Source organism: Sus scrofa, chromosome X, assembly GCF_054392235.1.
Source record: "Sus scrofa isolate SSC_HxYL_T2T_F1_AM1 chromosome X, Sscrofa_HxYL_maternal_Yorkshire_Landrace_v2.0, whole genome shotgun sequence".
NCBI classification, from domain to species: Eukaryota; Metazoa; Chordata; class Mammalia; order Artiodactyla; family Suidae; genus Sus; species Sus scrofa.
Window position 1 is genome coordinate 90974523 of NC_139401.1, and position 6895 is coordinate 90981417.

Genomic DNA, 6895 nt, shown 5'->3' on the forward strand with positions numbered 1-6895 from the left:
CTTCCTTTCTCTTTAAATACATTGGCATAATCCATAACTATATTCACTAAGCTCTTTGTGTGAAAAGGAATCTATGCTTACTGACCTTTTTGTCCTGCATTGTTGCATCATGATGCTTAATATATGGGCAAGAAAGAGCATTTCCATTTACACTTAACTTCATTTCTTAGCAGTAAGCTTCATTTCTGCAAGCCTGGCTGAATAACATTTTTAAAAAAGGAAAGATGGGAATGATGAAGGTTGATAATTCAGTATACAAGCCTATAGCATATACAGCCATGGATGGTAAAACTTGGGTGCTAAAATATCCAAATTGTCCCTCCACAATTTCACCTTCTGAAAATTGAAGTTAGGCACTTTTCTAGGTGGACTATGCATTTGCACAGTACTAGACGATCCCAAACTGGCAATAGAAGCTAGTGAACTGAATTGATATCACTGTGTCTGCCTGTTGATAGTAACACTTAGGTCAGTACACTTTAAGTATTCAGAGCAGCTTCAGCCAACTAAGATCTTGCAAAGGGCAGTCTGTAAACTTAGGACTTAAATTTTCATTGTATGAAGAAACTCTAGACAATTGGGGTGTTGGATAAGCACAGATAAAGAATCACTAATAAGGCACTTTTCCGGTTATCGCTGCTCCAGGCATCATGAGCAGCAAAGTTTCTCACTACACACTGTACGAGGTGGTGCGGGAGGTTCTGCATTGGAACCAGCGCAAGCGCTAAAAGTTTTTGGAAATAGTAGAGCTTCAGATCAGCCTGAAAAACTATGACCCTCAGAAGGACAAACGTTTCTTGGGCACTGTCAGGCTAAAGTCTACATGTGTGTTCTGAGAGACCAGCAGCATTGTGATGAGGCCAAGGCTGTGGATATCCCGCACATGGACATCAAGGCAATGAAGAAACTCAACAAGAATAAGAAACTGGTCAAGAATCTGGCCAAGAAGTGTGATGCCTCTTTTGCTTTGGAGTCTCTAATCAAACAGATTCCACTAATCCTGGGCCCTGGCCTGAATAAGGCTGGCAAGTTCCCTTCCTTGCTGACCCACAATGAGAATATTGTGGCTAGAGTTGATGAAGTCCACAATCAAGTTCCAGATGAAGAAGGTGCTGTGTCTAGCAGTGGCTGTTGTCCAGGTGAAGATGGCAGATGATGAGCTTGTGTACAACATCCACTTAGCTGTCAACTTCCTGGTGTCATTGCTCAAGAAAAAATGACAGAACATCTGGGCTTTTACATTAAGAGCACCATGAGCAAGCCCCAGCACCTATACTAAGGATCAGGTCAATAAACCATCTGCCACCATAAAAAGAAAGAATCACTAATAAGGCAAAATCGATCAAATAGATGAGAGGCAAAAGTTCTAAGAAGTGAAGGTGACCAGAAAGGAAAACATTAGGTTTAAGCATGAGCATTGCCATTTTATAAGTCAAAATTGATTGAATATTGGCAATTTTATATGGTTCAACATAATAGTTGTTTCCTCAGAGATGTAGAAGAGGAAAATAAATACAGTGGAATCTGGCAGTTCTTCAAAATGTGAAAATGAAAACTCCAGGAGGGAAGGGGAACATTTAAAGAATCCATATTTTTCTTCTGATTCTTAGACCTAGTCTAAACATTATACCCTTACTGAGAATAAGATTTTGGTGGTTTCTGAAAAGAATATCTTCTTTTGGTCTTTGTGGTCAGAGTATTGGATGTAGTAGATTGGAATGGAAAATGGATAAAGCAAAGTCTTCTTGGATGAATCCAGTCACTGTGGGATTTTTCTGAAGGTCACTGGGTTTTGCTTAGCTATAAAATGTGTGTGGTCTCTGCAGTGTCTTAATTTGGAGTCAGCAAATATTTTCTACAAAGAGTCAGATAGTAAATATTTTAGGTTTTTTAAGCCATGCATGGCCTCTGTTACATATTCTTTTTTTAAAAAACAATCCATTAAAAATGTAAAAATCATTCTTAGCTTAAGAGCAGAACAAAAACAGATAACAGACTGAATTTGGATATAATTTGCTGACCCCTATCTTAGATGAAGATTTGGACATTTTAAGTTTTCTTCTCTCTCATTCCTGTCCCTTTGTTTTCCTATTTGTCATCCTATCTCCCTGTCCTTCCTCCATTTTTCACAGTTCACACTACAGTCTCACCCTATCTCTGCCAATGAAAACTGTAGGAACCTGGGAAAGTCATTTCTCTTGATGGTACTTCCTCATCTGGAAAATAAGTTTAAACTATGTGATTGTTAAGATGCTTATGAGTTCTGATATCCTTTGATTATATTTTTAACTAATGGATGGAAAAATAAACAGAAAAAAAGTTGCAGAGACATATGCTGGGAAAGTCAAGTTTTTTAGAGGAGAAAACAGATTTTACTAAAGATTTACTTCCTGAATTGTATGTTTTCCTCATTTAAAGTATTCAGAAACATTTACTCTGTTAAAAAAAGGTAAAGACAAAATATTACTATATTCTGGAAATAGGCTAGTCCATATTCCCTTATCTTAAGCTTGTTGTTTTCCTTTGAGACTTAGTGGAAGTCTTTCAACTGGGCTCTATCCATTTGCCATTAACAGTAACATCTAAAGAGAAGGAGAAAAAGAAGTCAGACATGTCTCCCTCCTCCTCTTCCTGAGACCAAAACTTTGGACAGATACCCTAGCCCCCAAATTTTACATTTGAAATTATGCTACTTGTGTAGAATGTAGGATTAGATCCTATCTAGCCAGTTGTATCTTCAATTATTATTCTTTTTTTTTTTTTTGTCATTTTGCTATTTCTTGGGCCACTCCAGTGGCATATAGAGGTTCCCAGGCTAGGGGTCGAATCGGAGCTGTAGCCACCGGCCTACACCAGAGCCACAGCAACGCGGGATCCGAGCCGCGTCTGCAACCTATACCACAGCTCACAGCAACACCGGATAGTTAACCCACTAAGCAAGGGCAGGGACCGAACCCGCAACCTCATGGTTCCTAGTCGGATTCGTTCACCACTGCGCCACGACGGGAACCCCCAATTATTATTCTTTGTGTGTGTGTGTGTGTGTGTGTGTGTGTGTGTGTTCTATGATATTTTATTTTATTTATTTATTTATTTTTTATTTTCCCACTGTACAGCAAGGGGGTCAGGTTATCCTTACATGTATACATTACAATTACATTTTTCCCCCACCCTTTCTTCTGTTGCAACATGAGTATCTAGACATAGTTCTCAAGCAAAAGACTTTTTTCTCTCGGGTTTCTAGGCTACTTATTTCAATCTTAATTAGAACACTAGTTGATTTCTTCAGTATTTGACTTCAACAATGGGTATCACCTATATTTCAGAATAAATTTCAGAAACAATGATAACATAGAGTAAATAAGTGGACATTCCCTCTCCTTATGCTTAGATGACTGCATAACTTCCACATAGAGGTCAGTTCACATGTAGTTACATGAAATATTGAAGTGGAAAAGTATTTCATTCAGTTACCTTAATTTATAGATGATACCAAATGCCAGATGTAAAATGACTTGCCCTACTTAACCAGCTATTTAATGTCTGAGCCAGCACTAAAATCCAGGGCTTTTAACCTTAAGTCTGAGCTTTCCCCATCATACCGTACGTCATAGCCACTCAAAGTAACCTAAAAAAAAAAAAAAAAAAAAAAAACTGTCCGCAGGACTCCTAAATCCATTGTTGGGATTAGCAGAGAGCATGTCTATGTTTATCACTTGGTTTTGAATAGAGGTAAAGAAATCTATATCAAAAATTCTAGGATAAAATGCACCTGAGAAGTTGTTTTTTCAAGCAGTCAGCTCTAGGCCTTCCAGAAAGATGGATATTTCCTTCTCTTAGCTGCTAGTGCTAACCAGAAACAATTTATGAAATTTCTAGTTAAAGCCTCTGATGTTTAGACACCTTGGCGAATAATCACCAGATGGAAAGCATAGAGAGGGACCTTGCCATTTACTTCTGCATCCCCCATCCGGCCTAGCATATAAAGAGAAACCTCAATAACCTATCCTTTAGGGAGAGAGATATAACCTTCATGATCTGATTTGGCCCTTTTAAGCACTCTGCTACAGCATTTGAATCAAAGGAAGATGTAAACTGGCAGATAGCAGGGACCACATCTATTTAATTTGTATTGTATAGTACTTAGCATGGCGCCGTGTATATATGGACACTTGATAAATATCACTTGAGGAGAAATGCATTCCAAATGCATTTGTTGGCAATAGGCTTGGTTTTCATCCTTTTACTGATTGGGGATCTAAATGTCACATCCTTTCCACTTTATGCTTAAACAAAGACTTCACTCTTCCCCTTAGTACAAGAGAAAATTTTAAATGGAGTAGACCAGTCTCATAAGTGAGAGAGCTTCACAGAGGGGTAGAATGAGAATATGTTCTAAAATATCTATCTCAACTATAGACCACTCAAAACAGAAGATTTAGAGACCCTAGCTGATATTCCTCAGGACAGTAACATTTTCTTTTCACTTTTCTTGATAGTGGGCAGGAATCTTCTCAGTTTCAACAACAAATTGAATGTGACTTATTAAATCAAATTGTACTATCAAAAGGAGGGATTTACCAATTCTACTGAGATCCATTATTTATATATTTTAGGTATCTTCATCCATTAGCTTGAATAGGGACTCTGAATTACAGGCAAGTAAGGAATTGGTTATATAAGGGAATAAAAATCTTTTTGTGATATTTTATTCTTAAATCTCAACAAATCAGTGTGGATCACTGTAGAGAAACCAAAACTTAATGGCATCAAACCAAGTGGGCTCTGAAATCAAAAAGGAAAACATCAAAGTGAAATAGACCATTTTATTTCATTATCCAGCCTAAAAAGAGAGTAAAATAGGAAGTTATTTTGATTTAAAGTATACCTGCCTTAATAATATAGGCAGGGTTACTTTTAAATATAAGCCTTTCATCTCACTTGTGTCTCTTTAAGCAGCTCTTGAAAAAAAATCAGTGAAATAACTATCATCAATTTAAAAATGTAGTCCCAATCCCAAGCTATTGCTGACAGAGTTCTCAGAGTAGTACTTGCTATTACATTTATTCATGTGAGTAACCTAGCTGTATAAGACAAATACTTTGTCCTGTAGTTCTCTGTTCTTTAGTTATCATCTATCTATCTATCTATCATCTATCTCTCAGTTTATTTATTATGAATTAATTTATTTAATGTTCTTTTTGCAGTCAACAGCTGACACAGAGGTCATCTGTCTTGCGCAAAATGCAACCCAAAAGTCCCATGTGCTAGTTAAGCATACAGTTCCTCAAGCATTGTAGATGATGTGAGAAAGAAGTTCACAGGTAGAGAAGAGCAGAGGACAAAACTGCCCATAAGAAAATGTCTCTTACTAAGTGGTCTGCAGAATGGAGAAGCAGTTTTCAGAGCCTTTGTTCTAAGTCATTCATTCCCCAGTGTGTGTTAGATATGAAACACATTTTAAAAGCCCATTTTTTAAATGAACTAACCTCACTCATTGTATTGCTAGAAATGAAACTACATAGGTGATGCTATTTATCAAAGCCTTTTTCCTTGTGGGAACAAATAGCTAAGTTGCCTTTGCCACCCATGGGGGGAAATGAATCCAAAAAGGAAGCATGGGCCAATTAACAGACTGAAGGAAACAGTGAAATGTGGCAAAAATCCAAGTAGAAAAGTGTAAAAGTTAGATCTACTTTGGCCGAGTGCATTGCTTTAATTGGCAATTTGAACCTAATACTGCCCATTACAAATGTGCTCAATGGATCCCAGTAGCATGGCACAGTGTACAGCTACACAATGTGCTCCTAAAGCCATGGTTCCAGCTTTGAGAATTCTGCGGTTATAGGATACTCCTACCTCTAAGTTCAAGTCCGTAATACCAGTGCAATATAGCTGAGAAAGCTGCAGCTCCAAAAAACCTACTCAGGTGGCAAAGCTTGAGAGGCAGACACAGGGGGAGAAAATTACATATGGGTCCATCTCAGCAGCACATGAATTACTAAACAATGGAATGCCTTTTGACATCCTTTCCATTGATAGAGGTACAACTAACATCCTCTTGGTTACTAAGACTCAAAACCATTTCCTGACTCCTGTCTTTTTCCTCTGCCATACTGAAGTTATTAAAAACAAATTCTTTTGATTTTCTCTTTATTTGTTACTGACACTAGACTTTCTTTTTCCACTAACACTCTAATACAGGATCTTGTTATCTCATGCATGGACTACTTAATCATTTAGCTGTCTTCTTTGACTGATCCTTCTCCACTTTAACAACTCTCCCCACTAGACAGTGTCCCCTATTATTCATCCTACTTTTCATCATGTTACTCCCTGCTGGAAAATCGTAATTGATTCCAACTGGCCAACAGAAACCTTTTTGCTTGACTTTTAAGGTACTTGCTAACATGTTCCTGTAGAAATTTATTTTCCACTAGTGCTTCATAACACATCTAATCAGACTTTTTCATATTGTTAGATGGAATATATATTCTCATTTTCATATCTCTGTGCACATAGAACCAACCATCTAGAAATTCTCTGTACCTCAGTTTCTTCATCTCTAAAATGGAAATGATACGTTTGTTATAAGGATTAAGTGAGCTGCTTGTTATAATGCCTGGCACATAATAAGTTCTACTTAACTATTTCTTAAATATATAAATAAAATGAAGAAACAGTCACTTTTTTCCTCTACTCATCAAAATTCTATCAGTTAACTCAGGCCCTACTTCTTATATAACCAACTCTTCATTTGCCACTCCACTGCTCACTAAATTATGGTCTTTCTGAAACCTTACCTGTATTCTGTACTACAAAATATAATGCTCAATTATATGTTGTTTTATAATTCTCACTGTTATTTCAATGATATGCATTTAACCACCCCAAG

The 6895-nt window shown here is 37.2% G+C and overlaps 1 pseudogene; it reads left to right on the plus strand.

Annotated features, from left to right (window-relative positions):
- Nucleotides 1–621: 621 nt before the first annotated feature.
- Nucleotides 622–1279, plus strand: LOC100514556 (large ribosomal subunit protein uL1 pseudogene; annotated as a pseudogene).
- The last annotated feature ends 5616 nt before the right edge of the window (nt 1280–6895 follow it).